Genomic DNA, 23,802 nt, shown 5'->3' with positions numbered 1-23,802 from the left:
AATGCACAACACATCGACCCTTAAAACAGATGAGCTCCAGTAGCAGAAGACCACACCGAGTGCCACTCCTGTCAGCTAAGAACAGGAAACCGAGGCTACAATTCACACTGCCTCATCAAAATTAGACAATAGAATGTTGCCTGGTCTGACGAGTCTTGAATTCAGCTGCGACTTTCAGATGGTAGGGTCAGAATTTGGCGTAAATAACATGAGTGCATGGATCCATCCTGCCTTGTATCAATGGTCCAGGCTGGTGTTGGTAGTATAATGGTGTGGGGAGGATATGTTCTTGGCACATTTTGGGCTGCATAGTACCAATTGAGCATCGTTTAAATGCCACGGGCTATGCTACCTGAGTATTGTTGCTGACCATGTCCATCTCTTCATGACTACAGTGTATCCATCTTCTAATGGCTACTTCCAGGAAGATAATACACCATGTCACAAAGCTTAAATCATTTCAAACTGGTTTGTTGAACATGACAATGAGGTCACTGTACTCCAATGGCCTCCACAGTCACCAGATTTCAATCCAATAGAGCACCTTTGAGATATGAACAAAGAGGAGAGGATTTATGAACCAGATACTTTGCTTAATTAGATATAACTATAGACAGATGGGGGTAATACCCAGAAGACATCTGTCTTTAAATGCAGCTACTTGCAAACACCCAGGAGCTCAGAGGATCATGGGCGGGTGTGTTCCTCTGAATTAGAGGGCATATCAGAAAAAAGGGTGAAGAGGGAAAACGAATTCTTCAGTGAGGAACCAGCAAGGTAGCAAAAATATACAAATTTATTATAGAAAAATAATACCACATATACACCAGACTGTGTCAAAAAAATGACTATACGTGAACCAAATACCACCACTAACAATAAAATAGACAACGTTGTCTAAAAACAAAGAACAACATACAGATGGCCACCACTACACATACAATCACATCTAGTTGGCTAGCTGGACTTGCATCGTCTCATGTATAGTGTCTATAAATTAAGATTATAAGCCAACAGGTTAGACAACATTGTCTATTTTATTGTTAGTGGTGGTATTTGGTTCACGTATAGTCATTTTTTTGACACAGTCTGGTGTATATGTGGTATTATTTTTCTATAATAAATTTGTATATTTTTGCTACCTTGCTGGCACCTTTGAGATATGGTGGAACGGGAGATTCGCATCATGCATGCGCAGCTGACAAGCCATCGTGTCAATATGGACCAAGATCTCTGAGGAATATTTCAAACACTGTGTTAAATCTATGCCATATCTAGTGCTATACAAGTCCTGGAATAAAAAAATAAGACACTGTTTGACTAAATCCTGGTCGGGTGACCTAACGCCTGAGGGGTCCAGGATTGAAGAAACAATCAAACTGTCCTGAGCTTTTGATTGTTAGCTGAGTTTCTTATGTTGACACTGATAGAGTGTCCAGGACACCTCCCCAGCCTAAAAAGACTGGCATCCAGCATGAGCACCTTCCAGGCCATCAGGGGGAAGGATTTCCCTGATTCCAGTGCAGGTCATAAGGTCCATCACACCAGGGCAAGCCTGCCTTGCTGGTCAGGTGTATGGCACAATCCAGAACCAGAGCCTAATTCTCCCATGCTGACAAAATTTTAAGTTGCAATGAACTCAGACTGCTATGAAGGAGGCCACTATTAGGCCCAGAACCCTCATACAAAAACAAATGGTTTGGCAGTGCCTGGAACATAGGGTCCACATGTGAGAGTGGAGAGACTGGCGTTTGTCTGGGGGCTGATCTATGGAGATTTAGGAACAAACTGAATCTCTGCAGGGTCTGCATTGTCCGTAGGGCATTGTCTGACAGAGTCTGAGCTGACTGTCCCCTCAGCAGGAGATCGTCCGACTATCCCATGATGGGGATAGCCTGAGAGCAAAGCAGAGTGAGAAAGGGCCTAGCACCTTGGTGAAGACCAAGGTGCAGTAGACAGCCCAAAGTTAAGGGCAACAAACTGCTAATGTTGCACGCCCAAACAAAACACAAAGTTAGCACTGATGTGTCGGAAAGATGGGCATGTGTAAGTAAGCACCCTTGATACCTAAATGTCAGGAGACCTCCCAGGTGAAGGGAAATAATGAATGACTGGGCGGATTCCATTAAAAATCCAGCATAATCTGTAGAATCTTTAGATCCAGTATAAGGTGGATGCCTTCTTTTGGCTTGAAACCTGTGAACAGATTTAGATCGAACTATCCCATTTCTATCTTCATCCTCTTCATCTGAAAAAGCAGAAGCAGCCAAGGGAATATACGAGATGGACTCTGGGAGAGAGGATGAGGGGGCTTGCTTGTGGTACCTAATGTATGGCCTGAGACCTCCAATAGGGGTGGATATTTCCAAATAAGTTTATACATTCCCTTCCAGATTGTAAGCTCTAACGAGCAGGGCCCTCTGATCCCTCCTGTATTGATTTGTATTGTAAGTGTACTGTCTGCCCTCATGTTGTAAAGTGCTGCGCAAACTGTTGGCGGTATACAAATCGTGTATAATAATAATAATAATAATAATAATACACAGCGGCACAAAAATCCTCTTTTGATAGGTAGGTGCCAATAGCCAGGCAGAAAAAAATGGTGTCAAATCAAAATTAACCCCTAAGAACTTGGAGCACATCCCTGGCTTACTACAGCTTCAGAATCCACCATGTGGTTCCCCAGCAGATGTACAGGAAGGTAGGAGAAAATCCCCTAGCCTCCTGGTGGACATGCTTCCTAAAGAGTCCTTAGGGACAGAGTTACAGTGAATCCAGAAAGTATTCACAGTGCTTCCCCAGATTTGTGCCTCGATAAAATCCTGTCTCTGAGGTCTACAGACATCTTTATGGAATTCATGGCTTGGTTTATGCTCTGGCATGCACTGTTAATTGTAGGCCTTATATAGACAGGTGTGTGTCTTTCAAAATCATGTCCAATCAACTGAATTTACCACAGGTGGACTTCAATCAAGTTGTAGAAACATCTCAAGGACAATCAGTGGAAACAGGATGCACCTGAGCTCAATTTTGTGTGTCATGGCAAAGGCTGTGAATACTCTATGTACATGTGATTTTTTTCATTTTTTATTTTTATTAAATTTGCAAAGATTTCAAACAAACTTCTTTCACGTTCTCATTATGGGGTATTGTTTGTAGAATTTTGCGGAAAATAATGAATTTAATCCATTTTGGAATAAGGCTGTAACATAACAAAACGTGGAAAAACTGAAGCGCTGTGAATACTTTCCAGATGCACTGTACCATGGCTCTGGACCTCTAAAGCACCCTGCAACTACGTCAACGTGTTGCACTACATGGCTGGGTGGGTGCTTACCATAGGGTCGAGTGCCCAGAGGGCACTACGTCAACGTGTTGCACTACATGGCTGGGTGGGTGCTTACCATAGGGTCCAGTGCCCAGAGGGCAACATTATAAGCCAGCCTCACACCTTCCTCCAAGCAGGATCCAGGTATTGTCACTAGGGCAAAGTTGAACAGTAGCTGATCTGGAGGTTGCAAAAATGATCTTCAGTAAAAATTTGCTAGTAGACAAATATTGAGAAAATAATCAAAATACAAAATTAAAAAAAAGGTTTGATTCTTTCCAGGCAAAGAGAGAATGCCTGTTCTCCTAAGGACACTAGCAAAATATTGAGGCTTGCTAGGAGTGGAAAGGGTGAAAAAAAAACTATTAACAGTGTTAACAGTGTCGCGCAGTACTTAGTATACTCAACTGTAAATTAATTAATACATGAATAATTCATAAATATCCTACAAAAGTTTATCACAAGAAAAAAGTCCACTGTGTCTGCATTTTCAAATGATATGTAATCATAAACCATGAATGATCATAATGCACATAATGCTGTACTCTTCACTCCAGCTCCCTGATGTTCCTCAATCCATTCCCATTCTCCACAATCCTTAGGCCAAATTTAATATGGAACCTAAAAAAAACAGGATATATAATGCTCTCTGTCTCCAGTACTATGTTTTCATTAAAAATCCAATATACTTAACATAAAATGTGCACATATACTGGTGCACAGCAATATACAAGCATAACAATGGGGAAAACCTCCAACAAAATGGCCGGCCGCACACTTCTGGTTTCGCGGTGTGACGTCACCAGCTCCTCCCAACGTGTTAGATCACGCGACTTCATCAGGGAAGTGATGCCCTTACAGCTTTATTTGTCACTGTCCTATCTCTGAGGGCAGTTGCATAACCCATGCAGGGAAGCATTTATGACATAAGAGACCAATAAGGTATCTTCTGTCTTAAAAACCCTACCTGTCAGCAATTTTAAAATTAGAGTTGAATACCGCCTTAAGAAAGCTATATTTGGACATATTGGGCTATAAAAACGAACAGAGAAACTTAAATAACAGGCTAGGTTGTATTTTAGGGTCCTGTTTAAAGTGTAGTGAATAAATGCACCTGTGTATGTTGCCTGCATCATGTATAAAATGTGTTTTTTTTTTACCTGAACCACACAGGTTGTTTCTTAGCAATCTATTTTTAGATAATTGAAGTTCCCTACAATGGAACATGTTTTTCCTTGGCACTCAATAGCAGCTGCAGCAACACTGCTCTCCCTCCTACACAATTTCACTACCATAAGACCTGAATTGGATCTTATGCCTTACACATTTTGTGCATTCATTTTCTCATCAAAAACAGTTTACCTTCCATTACTTGGAGTTCACAGAGATAAACAGGGACGTTTTTTTCAATGGAATCAATAGTATACCATATTCATTTTTTGAAAACATATGTGAAAGAGATCAGCTTAAAGATGAACTCCAGTTACCAGCAAAATATTACTGTCATGTGACATCACCCAGATAGAAAGGTTTAAAAGAGAAGTCTGGAAAAATAAAAAACATTTATACTCACTGAGGTGGATGCAGCATCAATCTGATGTTGCATATCTCCCCCGCTGGCTCTGCGCTGAGAGCTGAGCGATCAAAGAGCACTGATCGCTCATATCTACCCTCGGCTCTGAGCAGAGTTGTGACGGTCAGTCACTGACTCTGGGCTCTGCCTGTCAGGAAAGGCTTGCTGGGAGCAGCAGTTCTACGCAAGTGGGTGCGTGCTTGCGGGTGCCTGTGCGTACGGGCATGCGCGCCTATGCTCTGGTGCACACGGGAGTGCGTGAGCGCGCGATTACCGGCACCAGGCGCGCTATTTAAAATCTGCCGACAAGGAAATCTTGCTGTCTGATCTACAGCGTTCCCTGAGAGTTATCCATGTTTCCTGATCCGCTCCTGTGTTATCCGGCTTGCCTTGTGACTACCCTTTGCCATCCGCCTGCACCTGACCTCGGCCTGTCCACGACTTCGCTTCTGTCTGACCCTCTGGCTCATCCGTACCAGTCCGTTACCGACCTGGTTTGTTCTGTGACTCTCCTTCTGCTTCCTGCATCTGCTCCTGTACTGCTCGTCTGTGTATGACCCGGCCTGTCTGACCTTCCTGTGTTCCAATCCCTGGGACTATCTTCCTGCATCCTGTAAGTGTCTGCCTGCCTGCTTCAGCTTCCAGTATGCTGCATCCCACCTGCTGTCCAGTTGTCTCAGCAACCCCCCCCCCCCAGCAACCCTCGGCCCACCAGGTGTTGATCCTGCCAGGCACTCGTGCTGTCCTGTACTCCTGTGCTTCCTGTCTGCTCTACCAGGGGCCGCAAGTCAGGGACATAAGAGAGGCCTCCCTCTGCATATCGGCTCAACCACCAGGTACGTGACACTGCCCCTCCAGTGCTCACTGGAGTGCTGGGCTATGGAGGGGTGGATTGCTTGAGCCGGGTGCCAATTCAGGGTTATGGGTGAATCCCAACCATATGGTTGGGATTTTTTCAGAGCATTGACTGTGTGAGTGACATCAGCTCACAGTGGACTTTAGCCTGCTGTCAGCTGAAAACAGGTCACAAGAGTGCAGTACGACCTTCACTCCTGTGACTTACAGAAGTTTAGCCAAAATAGCTTCTCCTTTAAGTGCTGTTTTAGTCCAGGGGGGTTGTTGAGTAGAGGAATACTTGCCTTATTCTTTGCTCCCCTGGCAGCCTACGCTCTCCTCCACAACTGGTATGTGAGTGGGCTGTTACCATCCTCACATACTGCTGGTCATCGGTGTGCACAGCCTATTGCCTTAGGGTGGTGTGCACCTCAAAGCTCAAACACACGTGAGTGTGCATGTGTATGTGTCAGTAGAGCAGTGGACAGTGTCAGTAGGGCAGGGATTGGGGTCAATAGAAGCTTCGGTGAAATATACAGGTGGAATCTGCACACACCTGACACACCCTTTGGGCACACCTATGCTGCTGGTCCTGCATTGCATGTGATAACATTAGAGAGGTAGTGATTGTATAGCCAACAGAGAGGAGGATCTTCGTGGGACAGGTTGTAGGGAAGGGAGAAAACCTGCTAGAGTGAGGAATAAAGTATTCTTCTACTCTATACACCCCCTAGACTAAGATCTTGGGCAGTAAAAACAGGTGGTTGAGTCACAGTTGAGCTGCCCCCTGCTCAGCCAACCAAATTCCTACTATACAGCCAGATTGGGCTGTTTACATGGCACAGCTGTGATGCTTTGCGTCACAGCAAATTTAATGTGGTATGTCAAATTGAAAGGCAGCACCACCTGTCAAACTTGCCCATTCAAGAGCTAGGGGCCAAGCCACTAGCTTTTGGCTTGCAATTGTGGTGCATTAGTTCCATTTTAAATTGCCACGTGGCAAAAGATAAAAGTCATTCAGGGAGCAGCAGGCTTGCTTTCTGAATGCCTGGCAGCGAATGCATAGCTGCACTCTGAAAAGTGATCTGCAGTGGTGGAATGGGCTTGTGTGAACCTAGCCTAAATGCCCTAATATCTGTGCCATCTGGGGGGAGGCACATGATAATATTTTAAAAACCTTGTCTCAATGGATACAATGGGGGTTTATTTACAAAAGGCAAATGCACTTTGCACTACAAGTGCAAACTACAAAGTGCACTTGAAATTGCACTGAAAGTGCACTTGGACGTGCAGTCGCTGTAGATCTGAGGGGTAGATATGAAATGAGGGGAAGCTCTGCTAATTTTATTATCCAATCATGTGCAAGCTAAAATGCTGTTTTTTATTTCCCTTGCATGTCCCCCTCGGGTCTATAGCGACTGCACTTCCAAGTGCACTTTCAGTGCAATTTCAAGTGCACTTTGCACTTGTAGTGCAAAGTGGATTTGCCTTTAGTAAATAACCCCCATTGCAATTATATGTGTACATAGGGGCAGCCATTTTTGTTCATTACATTAGGTTTACACGATGGTTGTGCTTTACTGTTCCTCCTCACAATGCAAGAATATCAGTCAGCTGACTCACTGACAGCAATGTTCCCTAATGCTATTTTATATCTTTTATCAACACGGAGGCAGAGAGATTCATCTGAAAGCTCCCTCTAGTGGCTAATGTAGACATTTTCAGTACTGAATATAAGAACAAAACTACAGAGAAACAAACTTGCAAAAATGTGGAGGACATACTACAAAAAAAATACTGCAATAAATGAAAATATGCGCACACTGACAATACACTTTACTTTCCGTGAAGAAAAGAACCGGGTCTATTAAGCCCCCGTCCGATAAGCCCCCCATCCGCAAACCCCCACAACCACCGGCAAGGGTTGTGGGGATAAGGCCCTTGTCCCCATCAACATGGGGACAAGGTGCTTTGGGGGGGACCCCAAAGCAACCTTCCTATGTTGAGGGAATGTGGCCTGGTATGATTCAGGAGGGGGGCGCTCTCTCGTCCCACCTTTTCCTACGGCCTGCCAGGTTGCGTGCTCGGATAAGGGTCTGGTATGGATTTTGGGGGGACCCCTACGCCATTTTATTAAAATTGTGGCTCGGGGCTCCCCTTAAAATCCAGGGCTGGTATGGATTTTTTTTTGGGGGGGGGGGGCCCCTGCGCCTTTTTTTTTTTTTTTTAATTTTGGCACAGGATTCCCCTTAATTTCTATACCAGACCTGAAGGGCCTGGTATAGATTTTGAGGGGACCCCCACGCAATTTTTTTTTAAATTTGGGTGCAGGGTTCCCCTTAATATCCATACCAGACCCAAAGGGCCTGGTAATGGACTGGGGGGGGGGGGGGGAGACCTATGCTGTCTTTTTCAATAATTTTTATCTATAATGCCGAGACCTGACAATTCATTACAGCACTCAGTAGTTTTAAATGACATGTTTTCCTTTAGAAATGTCATTTTGCTGTGGCACTGTTATAAACACGGAAAAGATGCGCTACTTTACAGGCATACTAAGGACACCCTTAAAATCACTGCTCCTGAAAAAACGTCCGTTTTTAAAACTTTTTTTTGCATTAAAACATGTCCCCTGGGGCAGGACCCGGATCCCTAAACACTTTTTATGGCAATAACTTGCATATAAGCCTTTAAATGAGCACTTCTGATTTTTCATGTTCGTGTCCCATAGATTTTAATGGTGTTCGCATGTTCGTACAAATTTTTTGCCTGTTCGTAAGTTCTGGTGCAAACTGAACCGGGGGGTATACGGCTTATCCCTAATCCTGGTTTAGTCCTAAGTAAAGATGCAGCACCAAGGGAAAAATGGGCTCCAGGATAAGCAGTAGAGGTACACAAGATTAAATTGGATTAAAAAAACAAAAAAAACTTGCTCTTACAGGAAAAATCAGCTTGTTCACACAGGTGGCCAGGGGGCAGTAAAAGCAGGCACTTGAGCCCCGGTTTTACCACCCCTGACCACCCACCTTAGAAAGGCAATGCAGCCGCTTAGGGCCCTATGTACACATGCCATAGCAAAAACTTTACCGCTGCCAAACATGACCCGGTAAAGTGTATGGGGCCGTGCCGTAACTGCCCTGAAACTGCATGCAATGCTAGCGGTTGCAGTGTGATGATCCAGCCCTTTTGGGGTAAACCAGTTGGTGGGAAGGCAGAATGTTTCCTCCTCAGCAGCCACTGTAGACCAGCACAGCGCTGGATTGAGTGAGGACTTAGGTTGAGGGGGGCGAGATGAGGGGGTAATACTGTTACCTAAACATTTTCTACTTTAACCCCTTTCTGCCGACTGTCTCCCAGCCCTTTAAGAGTTCTAAAAGCTGGGAGGTGGGCATTTGGGTCATGTGACAGCTGTGATTGGCTTTCACAGCGGTCACATGATCAGAAAGCTCCCAAACGCAAGGATGCATTGGGAGCTTACTCACCCCCGCTGGCTACCGTGCTGCCATGGAGTGCGCTCTCAGCACGTTGTAAACACAGGGTTGTATATATGTGGCCACTCAACATCAAGGACCACCTGCCGAGAGGCCACATATATGCGTACGGCTGGCGCCAAAGGGTTAATACAGGGAATGCATTAAGGTAAAAATGTTAAAGTGGTTGTAAAGGGTCAAGGTTTTTTTACCTTCATGCATTGTATGCATGAAGATAAAAAACCTTCTGTGTGCAGCAGCCCCCTAGGCCTTCCAATACTTACCTGAACCCCTTTCGATCGGGCAATGTGCAGCGTCCCTCCGGTGTCTCTGCCTCCTCATTGGTTGAGACAGCAGTGGGAGCCATTGGCACTCCTCCAATAAGGAGAGAGTGGGGGCGAGGCCGAGCCGCGCACTGTGTTTGAATGGACAGAGCAATGGCTTGGAAGCGAGCCTGCTTGGGTGCCCCCATAGCAAGCTGATTGCTGTAGAGGTACTTGACAGGAGGGAGGGGCCCAAAAAGAGGAGGATCTGGGCTGCTATGTGCAAAACAACTGCACAGAGCAGGTAAGTATGACAAGTTTGTTATTTAAAAAAAAAAAATCAGTCTTTAATATCTTTTTTTGGGACCACTTTAAGGCTTGGTTCACACTGCTGCGGTGCAAATTATATAAACATTTTAGAGCAATTGTCGTGCAAATTCACAGTGCAATTTTTGTGTGTTAAGTGTGATTCTAACGCAAATTTGTGTCTGGCCAATAGAACCCAAAAAACCTGGATTCAAAGTGAACACAGGAATGCGATTTAAATCCACTCCCATTGAAGTCTATGGAGCTGAATTTACACCGTACCGGATCAAACTCACACATGACCCTTTTTTAGCCGCATCAGAATCGCACCCCATTGATGTGAACGGCCTTCTTTGAAAACAAAGTTATTTCAGATAACATGCGAATCTATGCGTTCGAAGCATATCAAAAACGCTTTAGAATTTGCATCAGTGTAAACTGGGCCTAAATGGAAAAAAATAGACAAAAGCAGTTTTAGGCACTAGGGAAGTTCAAAAGTTGCGTGATTTGCAGTGTGACTTTCATGCTATTTTTACACTCTTTGGCACTCAAGTCGCAAGAAATTTGTATCAAGATAGTGCAGGAACCTGTTTTAAAGTCGCTTAGATTGGAAAGGGTGCCATTGAAATAAATGGGTTGCGTCTTGTCATGTGACTTTATGTGTCCAAAGTCGCATGACAAGTCGCACTAGTGAGAACGGAGCCAAACTCTCAGTTATGGAACAAGTATATGGGACCATAGGCAGAAACCAAACCTAACTAATAAAAATACAATACAACATATTGATTGAAATGACCATGACCCTTTATTAATGGTTCATGATAAAATAAGTAATTAAATCATTTTACTACTATATGAACCAGAACCACGTTACTAAATATTTGTAATAAATAAGAACATTACATTTAACCATCACATTTAACTCAGCCATAAAACTAAAAATGACCACTGTTCGATTTGACAGAAAGGACAAAACCACATAACTTAGGACCGCGACAATGGTAGGGATGATAGATTGCTCCTATGCCGGCTGTGTTCCGTTGCTCTGACTTGTTGACGCAATTTTCTGTCTTTTATAGGTTGCTTGAGGCTCGTGACAAAGAACATTATCAAACATTCACAAGCAACTGATATCGGCATACAACAGCAGCTGATACAGGTAAGTACTATTTACAGTGAAATGTTTGGACCAAAAGACACTTGAGGTCTGCCACAGTCTCATTAGTGGGGGTGCCACAAAATTTATTTGCTCCCCCCACCTTACATTCTTGTGCTACAGTGATCACAGAATTGAGCTTCATACAATATTATGGATCATTTCAGAATGCAACAGAATCAAAACCCATTTGAATCAAAATAAATACAAAGTACATCGATTTTATGTCAATACTTTTTTTTTTTATGTCTTTAAACTTATATTTTACAGTGGATATAAAAAGTCTACACACCCCTGTTAAAATGTCTGGTTTCTGTGATGTAGAAAAACGAGACAAAGATAAATAATTTCAGAACTTTTTCCACCTTTAATGTGACCTATACACTGTACAACTCAGTTGATAAAAAAAACTGAAATCTTTTAAGGGGGGTCCATAAGTGTGCACACCTTCTTATAACTGGGGATGTAGCTGTGCTCAGAATTAAGCAATCTAGGGCTGAAACAACTAATCGATTAATCGACAACTAATCGATTATGAAATTAATCGATTACTATTTTCATAATCGATTAATCGGCCAGTAACATAATGGGGTTAAAAATAATAAAATTAGCTCTTTATAGTACAAAAAAGAGCAAATAATCGCTACTGTAAATATTACTTTCACAGTTCTACTGTAAAAAAATGAAACCCTTACAGTAGTGATTTGCTTTTTTTGTACTATAAAGGGCTCATTTTAGTTTTTTTTAACCCCATTATGTTACTAAACGTCTTAGACCTGGTTCACATCTTTGTGTTTTTTATGGGACACGTTCATATCTATGCTTTTTTTCAGCCGCTTCGTATTTGGAAAGGGTCAAGGACTTTTTTTTTTTTTTTAACGCAAAACGGTGCTTTTTCGGTTCAATATACTTCAATGGAGAAGCTGCAGAAAAGCATGTAATGCGTTTTTGCAGCAATTTCTATTTTTTAATCTGCCCAACAACAAATTGGCCAAAAAACTGTATTTCTCTTCTAATAGTGTATACAGTATATCTCCTCTAATAGTGTATATACAGTATATCTCTTCTGTCTGTTATTCTCAGAGTGGATTCAATATTTTGCTCCCTAACCATATAGTTGGTTGTTTATATTTACCACTGCATAGAGATATTTAAGAATAAATTGCTTTTTTTTTTAAACTTTAAATATTAACTAAATAAACACCACACTTTTTTTTTTTAAGGTTATTAACCGATTAATCGATTAATCGAAACAATAATCGAGCAACTAATCGATTATGAAAATAATCGTTAGTTGCAGCCCTAAAGCAATCACATTCAAACTGTTAAATAGGAGTCAGTACACGCCCGCCATCATTTAAGGTGCCCCTGATTAACCCGAAATAAAGTTCAGCTGTTCTAGTAGGTCTTTCCTGACATTTTCTTAGTCGCATCCTACAGCAAAAGCCATGGTCCGCAGAGAGCTTCCAAACCATCAGAGGGATCTCATTGTTAAAATGTATCATTCAGGAGAAGGGTACAGAAGAATTTCCAAGGCATTAGATATACCATGGAACACAGTGAAGACAGTCCTCAAGTGGAGAAAATATGGCATAACAGTGACATTACTAAGAACTGAATGTCCCTCCAAAATTGATGAAAAGAAGAAAACTGGTCAGGGAGGCTGCCAAGAGACCTACAGCAACATTAAAGGTGCTGTGGGAATATCTGGCAAGTGCTGGCTGTGTGGTACATGTGACAACAATCTCCCATATTCTAACTTTTCTTCCACAGAAAAAATTCCAAGCACGGCTACATTTTGCAAAAACACATCTGAAGTCTCCCAAAAGCATGTGGGAAAATGTGGTCAGATGAAACCAAGGTTGAACTTTTTGGCCAAATTCCAAAAGATATGTTTGGCGCAAAAACAACACTGCCCATCACCAAAAGAACACCATACCCACAGTGAAGCATGGCGGCGGCAGCATCATGCTTTGGGGCTGTTTTTCTTCAGCTGGAACAGGGGCCTTAGACAAGGTAGAGGGAATTATGAACAGTTCCAAATACCAGTCCATATTGGCAGAAAACCTTCAGGCTTGTGCTAGAAAGCTGAACATGATGAGAAACTTCATCTTTCAGCATGACAATGACCCAAAGCATACATCCAGAAGATTAACGTTTTGGAATGGCCCAGCCAGAGCCCAGACCTGGATCCAATTGAAAATCTGTGGGGTGATCTGAAGAAGGCTGTGCACAGGAGATGCCCTCAAAATCTGACAGATTTGAAGTGTTTTTGCAAAGAAGATTGGGCAAATATTGCCAAGTCAAGATGTGCCATGCTGATAGACTCATACCCAAAAAGACTTAGTGCTGTAATAAAATCAAAAGGTGCTTCAACAAAGTATTAGTTTAAGGGTGTGCACACTTATGCAACCATATTATTTTATTTTTACTTCCCTTCACCTAAAAGATTTCAGTTTGTTGTTCAACTGAGTTGTACAGTTTATAGGTCACATTAAAAAGGTGGAAAGAGTTATGAAATTATTTATCTTTGTCTCATTTTTTTACATCACAGGAACCTGATATTTTACCAGGGGTGTGTAGACTTTTTACTTCCACTGTAGTGTATATACCGTATTTTGATTTTTCACTCTCTCTTTTAAGCTTAGGTTTACACTGAGCTGCGGGAATGAAGTCGTGCGAGTTTCACTCCCGCATGTCAGTACCGATGTCAGTGGCGATTTCACAGACATCTATGCAGGTTTCTCCACAGATGTCAACGGAAATGGCACCCCGAAATCGCAAAAAGTAGTACAGAAACTACTTTTTGAAATCAGTGCGGCGCTGCAAATGCAGCGTCGCACCGATTAGGACAGTGACATTGCTGGCAATTGCCGCCGATTTGAAATGTCAAATTGCAAGTCAAAACGCATGTGAACCAGGACTTGGAGTACAAAGAACTTTCTGAAGAGAGAGCACAACAAAGGTTGGCCCCATTCAGTTGTCTCACATTGAACATCTTAAATGCAGTGTTTTAGAGCAGGGGACTCCAAATCTTTTAGTACAAATGCCACATTGTATATCTTGCAAATATTTGTGGGCTGAAAAATAATCAGTTTTATAAATGTACTGATCAAATGGAAATTGAATATTTAACAGCATGTGATTTAGAACAAAAAACATTTACATAAAACAAAATGTCAGTCTCCCCTTACATCAAAGTTCTTATCAGAAGTGCAATACATTAGGCTAGGCAGCCCATTTAAAATGTACAGTCTGTAACACACCTCAATGGCCGAAAATTTGAGTCCTGCTGTATTTTTTTTTACAGCGTACCACAATGCACACTGAAGAGAAGTACAATAAGCCCCATCATTGATGTCACTGGCCACTACCAAAACCCTCAGCAGCGTTGTCAGGGGCTGCAATAATTACTCCCAGCATTGGTGCCAGAGATCACAATAATAACCCCCAGCATTGGTGCCAGAGATCACAATAATAAACCCCAGCATTGGTGCCAGAGATCACAATAATAACCCCCAGCATTGGTGCCAGAGATCACAATAATAACCCCCAGCATTGGTGCCAGAGATCACAATAATAACCCCCAGCATTGGTGCCAGAGATCACAATAATAACCCCCAGCATTGGTGTCAGAGATCACAATAATAACCCCCAGCATTGGTGCCAGAGATCACAATAATAACCCCCAGCATTGGTGTCAGAGATCACAATAATAACCCCCAGCATTGGTGCCAGAGATCACAATAATAACCCCCAGCATTGGTGCCAGAGATCACAATAATAACCCCCAGCATTGGTGCCAGAGATCACAATAATAACCCCCAGCATTGGTGCCAGAGATCACAATAATAACCCCCAGCATTGGTGCCAGAGATCACAAAAATAACCCCCAGCATTGGTGCCAGAGATCACAATAATAACCCCCAGCATTGGTGCCAGAGATCACAATAATAACCCCCAGCATTGGTGCCAGAGATCACAATAATAACCCCCAGCATTGGTGTCAGAGATCACAATAATAACCCCCAGCATTGGTGCCAGAGATCACAATAATAACCCCCAGCATTGGTGTCAGAGATCACAATAATAACCCCCAGCATTGGTGCCAGAGATCACAATAATAACCCCCAGCATTGGTGCCAGAGATCACAATAATAACCCCCAGCATTAGTGTCAGTGGCCATAATAATTAATTCCTGCATTGATGTCAGAAATCACAATAATAACCACAAGCATTGGTGTCAGTGAGTCAGAGACCACAATATTAACCCCTGGCATTGGTGTCAGCGAGTCAGAGACCACAATATTAACCCCTGGCACTGGTGTCAGTGAGTCAGAGACCCCAATAATAGCCCCCATTATCAATGTCATTATAGGTCACACAATAGTCTCAAACACTGAAGTCAGTGGACACACTGGTGTCAGTGAGTCAAAGACCACAATAAAGCCTCCAACATTGGTGGCAGCGGACGCAGTAATAACCCCCAGCATTGGGGTCAGAGAACACAATAAAATACCACATTCCCCTTCTGCCATTGATGGTTATACAGGCGGTCCTCTAGTTACAAACATCCGACTTACAAACGACTCCTACTTACAAACGGAGGGAGACAACAGGAAGTGAGAAGAAATCTACCCCTAGGAAGGGAAATTCACTCCTGTTATGCCGCATACACACGATCGGAATTTCGGCCCGCAAAAGGCCGATGAGATTTTTTTGTCAGAAAATGTGACCGCGTGTATGCTCCATCGGACTTTTGCTGGCGGAATTCCAGCCAGCAAAAGATTGAGAGCATGTTCTCAATTTTTCGGTCGGGAAAAGTTCCTATCCGAAAATGCGATCGTCTGTGGCAACAATTCGACGCATGCTCGGAACCATTGGACTTCATTTTCTCAGCTCGTCGTAGTGTTGTGCATCACCGCATTCTTGACGTTTGTAATTTCAGCCAACTTTTGCATGACCGTGTGTATGCAACGCAAACTTGAGCGGAATCCCGTCAGAAAAGCCGTCATATCTTTTTCCGACGAGAAATCCGCTCGTGTGTACTTGGCATAAGAGTTATCATGGGAAAAAGGGGTCTCCACTGAAGCTTTATCACCAATCCTTGTTTCCACAACAACCAACATTTTTCAAAATCCAATTGTCACAGGGACAGAAAGTGAGATGGAATCTTCTGAACAGGGGCACAGACAGCAACACAAACATTACAGGGGTGATAATTAGAGCTGCACAATTAATTGTTAAAGAATCAGATTGCAATGCTTCGCTTCCCCCCTTGTGATCTTAACAAAGCATTTTCTGATTCTATGCAAAGTTCTTTGCTCACAGCTGACAGCTGTCTAAAAAAAAAAAAAAAAAAAAAAAAACAGGCAGCCTGCCAAGTTTATGACAACATTGCTTAGACAGAGATAAGGAGAAACATTGTACCATGTTGTCCTTTTAACTTGGTCTGTAAATGAGGGAAGTGACACTTGTTGTTTACAAGCTAAAATCTGTATTTTTTGATAGAAAATTACTTAGAACACCCAAACATTATATAGAGATAGAATATTAATATATATATATATATCTATATATATATATAGATATCTATATATATATAGATATCTATATATATATAGATATCTATATATATATAGATCTATATATAGATCTATATAGATATCTCTATATATATATATCTATATCTATATCTATATATATATATATATAGAGAGAGAGAGAGAGAGAGAGAGATATTATATATATATATATATATTTTAGCAGAGACCCCAGAGAATAAAATGGCGGTTGTTGCAATATTTTATGTCACACTGTACTTGCGCAGCAGTCTTTCAAACGCAATTTTTTGAGAAAAAACCCACTTTAATGAATTGATAAAAAAACTAAACAGTAAAGTTAGCCCAATTTCTTTGTGCAATGTGAAAGATGATGTTATGCCGCGAGAATCGTGAGAGAATCTTGATCTTTATTCTAAGCAGAAAAATCGTGATTCTCCTTTTTGGCCAGAATCGTGCAGCTCCAGTGTTAACCCTTCCCTATCCAAAAAACATTAAAAAAAATTTTTGGCTAGAGTTATGCCCTGTACACACGGTCGGATTTTCCGATGGAAAATGTGTGATAGGACCTTGTTGTAGTAAATTCCGACCGTGTGTAGGCTCCATCACACATTTTCCATAGGATTTTCCGAACACACAAAGTTTGAGAGCTTGCTATAAAATTTTCCGACAACAAAATGCATTGTCGGAAATTCCGATCGTGTGTATACAAATCTGACGCACAAAGTGCCACGCATGCTCAGGATAAATTAGGAGACAAAAGCTATTGGCTACTGACCCGTTTATAGTCCAGACGGACGTGTTTTACATCACCGCGTTTAGAACGATCTGATTTTCAGTCAACTTTGTGTGACCGTGTGTGTATGCAAGACAAGTTTGAGCAGACATCCGTCGGAAAAAATCCATGGATTTTGTTGTCGAAATGTCCGATCAATGTCCGACCGTGTGTACAGGGCATAACACTTAAAAAATTTACCTGTTCCGACTTACATACAAATTCAACTTAAGTTCAAACCTACAGACCCTATCTTGTTTGTAACCCACAGATGGCCTGTATTCAGTGTTCTTTAAAGCGGTTGTATACCCACAGGAAAAAAAAAAAAAAAAATGTACAAAAAAAACATGTAAAGGCAAAAGGCATAATAATGAGCTAGTATGCACCGCATACTTGTTCATTATAAAATACTTACCTTAGAAAGAGGCGTCGGTATCTAATCCCAGTCCACACCAAGGGAGCTGACATTTTGCCCTCGGCGTGTCTTCTGGGTTTGTGGCTCCAGTGCTGTGAGCCGCGATGACGTCACTCCCGCGCATGCACACAAGTGTCTTCTTCCTGGCAAGGTCCCGCAGCATCTGCCGGACCTTCAGCCGGGCAATTACAGCGCATGCGCCGCTGACGTCAGCGGCTGCATGCAAAGTGAATATCTCCTAAACCGTACAGGTTTAGGGGATATAGGAGATATTAATTTTACCTACAGGTAAGCCTTCCTATAGGCTTACCTGTAGGAAAAAATGGGTATACAACCGCTTTAAACTCCCTTAACTTATGTTTCGTGCCAATGGGGTTTTTTTTTTTTTTTTTTATTCCCTTCATTGGTAATTAGTGGCAGGGTTTTTTTGTTTATTTGCTCCCCTCTCCTTATAGAAACCTAATCACATGCTCCCACACCACTCTCACTCTCTGCTTAAGGATGGGACTTTACTTGTACTGAGAGGTGCAGATAACTGCCTCAAAGTACAATCTATTTCATTGCATGGTTCTAAGTAAACCTACACTCTAATAATTTTGCAGTCCAAGTAAGAACTTGGAGGGCTCTTATAGATTACATAGGAAGTGTGGAGAGGACAGTTATCATCAGAACAGAAGTGAAGGCAGGGCCGGACTGGGAATAACATCCAGCCCTGGAAAAAATTTCATACCAGCCCCACAGCATTATTATACCACCGCAACAGCATAACGTCATTGATTTCTTGTTCATGAAAGGGAAAACCATAAAATGCACATTTGAAGAGTGTATTATATATAGATAAGACAGATATGAAATCACATAGGGCTTTATATTTAATATATATATATATATATATATATATATATATATATATAAAAGCAAATTCCAGTTAAAAGTGGTAAGTGATCAATCATCAAGGGGGACCCCAGGAACTCAGAACGTGGGAGGGGGGGGGGGGAACCACCTTCCGCAGAAAGAATACACTAAGGTAAGGGGGGGTGGGTTACTGATATAAGGATGTGCTTTATATCGGTGCCCCCTTATATTATCGTATTCACTCCCCCCTTACATCAGTGACCCCCCTTCAGACTGGCCTAGCGGTGCTGTCACTGACCTCCTCTCAGGTGCACCGTCCCGGCGGTGCTCCCACTCTTGACTCCTCTGCAGACTCCCTCAGAGACTGCAGACATGATACAGGAGATGGTCAGAGACTGCAGACATGATACAGGAGCTCAATGCAGCCTCACCAGTGCCCATCAAATGCAGCCTCATCAGTACCAATCAAATGCAGCCTCACTGTGCCCATCAATGCAGCCTTACTGTGCCCATCAATGCAGCCTCACTGTGCCCATCAATGCAGCCTCACTGTGCCCATCAATGCAGCCTCACTGTGCCCATCAAATGCAGTCTCACTGTGCCCATCAAATGCAGTCTCACTGTGCCCAGGAATGCAGCTTCACTGTGCCCATCATTGCAGCCCCTCCTGTGCCCCATGGCCCAGTCAGAAGTCCCTGTCTGTGGGAAGGTGTGTTGTTAATGCTCGGTACGGTACCTTGCATGCCAGCAGGATATCCATGATGGCCAACAGCAGGCAGGGTCTGTTCTCGTTTTGGATGGGGACAGTGCTCCTTCCAGAGGATCTGTTTGCTGTGAGATGGAGTGGTCCCTGGCCACCTGCACCTTCAGCCATCCTCATTTTCCGGCCCCAGTCAGCCTGTCCTCTGGTCCTGGGGAAGTGGAGAGCACTGGGTGGGAGCTGGAAAGAAGGGGGAGCAGAGAGTACTGGTGGGGTTGGAGAGCACATGGGTGGGGGCAAAGAGCAGGGGGGAGTGGAGATCACAGGGATGGGGAGCGGAGAGCGCTGGGGGGGGGGGACTTGAGAGCACTGGTGGTCCAAAAAGAACAGAGGTGGAGAGCACTGTGGGGGCTAAGAGTGTGGGGTGGCGAGGAGCACTGGGGGAGGGGCAGAAAAACAGGGGTGGAGAGCACTGGGGGATACAAAGAGCAGGGGGGAGTGGAGAGCAATGGGGGGAGCTTGAAAGCACCAGTGGGGGAGGGGCAGAAAAACAGGGGTGGAGAGCACTGGGGGGTACAAAGAGCAGGGGGGAGTGGAGAGCAATGGGGGGAGCTTGAAAGCACCAGTGGGGGAGGGGCAGAAAAACAGGGGTGGAGAGCACTGGGGGGTACAAAGAGCAGGGGGGAGTGGAGAGCAATGGGGGGAGCTTGAAAGCACCAGTGGGGGCCAGAAAGAACAGGGGTGGAAAGCACGGGGGACTGGAGAGCACTGGCGGGGGTTAGAGAGCACATGGGTGGGGGCAAAATGCAGGGGGGAGTGGAGAGTACAAGGGTGGGGAGAGGAGAGTGCTGGGGGGGAAGCTTGAGAGCACTGGAGGGGGAGCCAAAAAAAACAGGGGTGGAGAGCACGGGGGCAAAGAGCACGGGGGGGGCTGGAGAGCGATGGGTGGAGCTTGAGAGCACCAGGGGGGACCGAAAACAGGGGTGCGGAGAATGGGGGGCTGGAGAGCACTGTGGGGGGCGGAGAGCACTGGGGTGGGGGCTGGAGAGTGATGGGGAGAGCTGAAGAGCACTGGGGGGAGAGAAAGAACATGGGTGGAGAGCACTGGGGGAGTGACGAGCACTGGGATGGTGGCTAGAGTAGGATGGGGAGAGCTGGAGAGCAGGGGGGGCAGAAAAAACACGGGTGGAGAGAACTGTGAGGGGGGGGCGCTGGAGAGTGTGGTGATGGGGAGGAGAGCATGGGGGGGAGCCAGGGAGCACAAGGAGAACTGGGGGGGGGGGGCAGTAAAAGAAGTTGGATAGGAGGATCGGCGGGGCGGCGCATATAGAGGAAATTAGCCTTCTATATTCCTCCATGCAGCCGCTGAATACTTGATTCTCCTCCTCTCCTTCCTGCAAGTATTCAGCGGCTGCATGGAGGAATATAGAAAGCTAATTTCCTCTATATGCGGCCCCCCGCCGATCCTCCTATACAGGCACACAGGGCGGACTGTACGGGCGGGCATCTACTGGATCCCTCTCTCCTGCTCCTGTGTGTCACGGAGCTGGCTGGATATGTGTTCGGCGGCCGCGCTGTAACATGGTCCCACCCCCCTAGACCGGCTCGTGTGATAGGCGGAACACTGATTCTATCCACTATCACACAAGCCGGTCTAGGGGGGCGGGACCATGTTACAGCGCGGCCGCCGAACACATATCCAGCCAGCTCCGTGACACACAGGAGCAGGAGGGGAGCACTGCAGCCGCAACTCAGGCGGCCTACCGGGAAATCTCCCGGTATCCCGGTAGGCCAGTCCGGCCCTGAGTGAAGGGGAAATTTTTCCATAAGGCACCTATAAGGCTTCTGCTCTAAGCCTCAGCTCTAAAAATGCCCAACAAGACAAATCCCATTCATTTCAATTGCCCCTGTTCACATCTGAGTGTTCTGTCACCTAAAGTAAAATGCCAAAAAAGTACATGAGCTTCTTTTTTTGCAGATTACAGGCGTTTTACTGCCTTTACATTGGTGGCCTTTTAAACTTGAAAACGCCTGTACAAAAATGCTGCAAAAACGTCCAAAAAACACCTGTAAAATAGCAACACCTAGATGTGAACGGAGCCTAAAGGTGAAAGCGCTCATGCTCCATGCTGCACACACTGCCAGTAACAAAAAAACTGTCATAAAAACTATAATTATTGTTGCTTTTAATCAATACAATAATATACTTTGTCTTTCTTTTTACTGATCATATGATAAAAAAAAAAAATCGATTTGGACTCTCAGACGTTTGATGAGGTGCTCCTGAAGAAACAGGTTCAGTTTGATCCTGGGCCCTCCTCTATGAGAACAAAGGAAAATACCTGGCGATTTCACATATAGGAAATCATGTGACTCACTGCCCTACCTTGTACATGACAGTAGTATGTAAACTCTAACGAGCAGGGCCCTCTGATTCCTTCTGTATTTAATTGTATTGTAATTGTACTGTTTGCAAACATGTTGTAAAGCGCTGCGCAAACTGTTAATGCTATATAAACCTGTATAATAATATTGCCTGGCAATTGGCTAATCAGGGATTGGTGCCATCACATGAGGGCAGGTGTAGTGTCACATATGGCGACCCATCACATCTGGCTACCCGCTGGAGTGCGCATGTGCGACGACGCCATATGCGTTCCAACACTTTTACGACACACTAAAACCGTCAGATAGTGTGAAGGAACTGACATTGAACTGCGCTTGCGCAGTTATTATGTGGCTTCACCCCTAAGTCCAGGTTCAAGCCCCACCATCCAAGTGGACATAGAGATAGAATATAATTATGCCAAGCGAAGCGAGGCCATGCCCGAAGCGCGGTGAGCGAAGCGCGGCGAGCGAAGCGAGCCCGCGAGGGGCCCTGTTGCAAAGTGGCTTGAACCTGGACTTAGGGGTGAAACCGCTTTTACTGTGCTGTTTTGTCACAAAAGTGTTGGAACGCATATGGTGGCGTCGCGCATGCGCACTCCAGCGGGTAGCCAAATGTGATGGGTCGCCATATGTGACGCTACACAGGGGCAGTCCTCACTCCTGCGTAAGCTCCAACTAATACAAACTTAAAGCTAACACTGAACTTCTCCTTTCTCCAGCAGATCGGGCGATGGCAGTGGCGGCGACAGGGGACGGGCACTTTTCTCTCAGCAAAACAGAGCAGTGGGAGAGTAAAAGGGAAGGTATGTATGAGATGCTGCTGGGGCCAAATTCAAAACCCAATTTTAGCTCATTTTAAAATCAGCATAAGGGATGGTACTTACTTTTTTGAGATATGTCTCTCATGCTGGTGGATTCTGTCTTAGTTGAAATCCTCCCCCCCACATACCAGCAGCAGCAATCTTCCAATGCTACTGGGGTTAATACAAATACTGCACCTATCATATGCATTCAAGAGTGCAGACTATACCCGCCTTATCTGCCCCCCTCCTCTATTCATAGAATCTGTACTATAGATTCTATCAATGAAAAGTTCTCTATGAATGGAGAACGAGCAGATAAATAAAAAGGTCTGCCTCCCTCCATTCACAGAGAGCTTTTTATGAATGGAAGCTAATGAAATGAATAGAAGAGCATACATAGTCAGCACTGTTGACGAGTGCCTGTGACGAGTCCACGCAGCTGTATTAACCCCCGCAGCACCAAAAGATTACTGCTGTGGGGTTATGAGGCGATGGGAGAGAGGACTTTGCATTTCCACTAATGCAGCGTATACAAGGGCGGACTTTTCGACTGGACTGGTCCGACGGTCTATCCGACGGACTTTCGGTGGACTTCCGATGGACTTTCCCAACGAACGGACTTGCCTACACACGATCACACCAAAGTCCGACGGATTCGTACGTGATGACGTACGACCAGACTAAAATAAGGAAGTTCGTAGCCAGTAGCCAATAGCTGCCCTAGCGTGGGTTTTTGTCCGTCAAACTAGCATACAGACGAGTGGACTTTTTGACCGGACTCGAGTCTGTCGGAAAGATTTTAAACATGTTCCACATCTAAAGTCTGTCAGATTTTTGACCGAAAAAGTCCACTGCAGGTCCGATGAAGCCACATGGTCGAATTGTCCGTCGGACCAGTCTGGTCGAAAAGTCCGCTCGTGAGTACGCGGCATTAGAGAGCAGCCACCAGCACAATGGTCATCTCTCATGGGGCACACTCCCAAAGCAAAATTTGCTATAAATAATTATTCAGTTATAGTTGCAGGTATTCTAGAAAGGAGCTTCTTCTAGCAAAATAGCTTTGTTTTTCTGAGAACTGTCACATAACCGAAAACGAATCTGTTTAATATTCTTATGTTCAAGATCCTCCAAATCATCATCTGCATCTAATTAGCCAAGTTTAGACATTTGTCAAAGTCTAAATCCAAATGTAGCAGAAGGTGTGTTACACTGCATGAATGTGCATGTGTGAAATTCTGATAAATGAGATCGTTAAACATAAAAGATGATGTGCTAGAAATTCACCGCAACTTCTCTATGCTTGTCAGGAACGTTTTCTCTATTCTCTTAGCTCAAATAGTTTTGCCAGGCTATAATTCTATTTCCGTTTCAATT

At 44.1% G+C, this 23,802-nt stretch overlaps 1 protein-coding gene and 1 long non-coding RNA gene across 4 annotated transcripts in view; one reads left to right on the top strand and one right to left on the bottom strand.

Annotated features, from left to right (window-relative positions):
- Nucleotides 1-23,802, bottom strand: part of PSD3 (pleckstrin and Sec7 domain containing 3) — an 864,447-nt gene that overhangs the window by 650,805 nt on the left and 189,840 nt on the right. The gene's annotated exons all lie outside the window — the stretch shown is intronic.
- LOC141107486 (uncharacterized) overlaps nucleotides 1-23,802 on the top strand; it is an 88,316-nt gene that overhangs the window by 18,206 nt on the left and 46,308 nt on the right. For both annotated transcript variants that reach the window (XR_012235919.1, XR_012235918.1), the window contains exons 2-3: nucleotides 10,854-10,933; nucleotides 22,345-22,428. This is a non-coding gene — a long non-coding RNA (uncharacterized lncRNA). The remainder of the gene's footprint in view (nucleotides 1-10,853; nucleotides 10,934-22,344; nucleotides 22,429-23,802) is intronic.

Source organism: Aquarana catesbeiana, linkage group LG01 (assembly GCF_042186555.1).
Source record: "Aquarana catesbeiana isolate 2022-GZ linkage group LG01, ASM4218655v1, whole genome shotgun sequence".
NCBI lineage: Eukaryota > Metazoa > Chordata > Amphibia > Anura > Ranidae > Aquarana > Aquarana catesbeiana.
The sequence above is the reverse complement of the archived record's forward strand: the minus strand, read 5'-3'. Positions and strand labels throughout refer to the sequence as shown.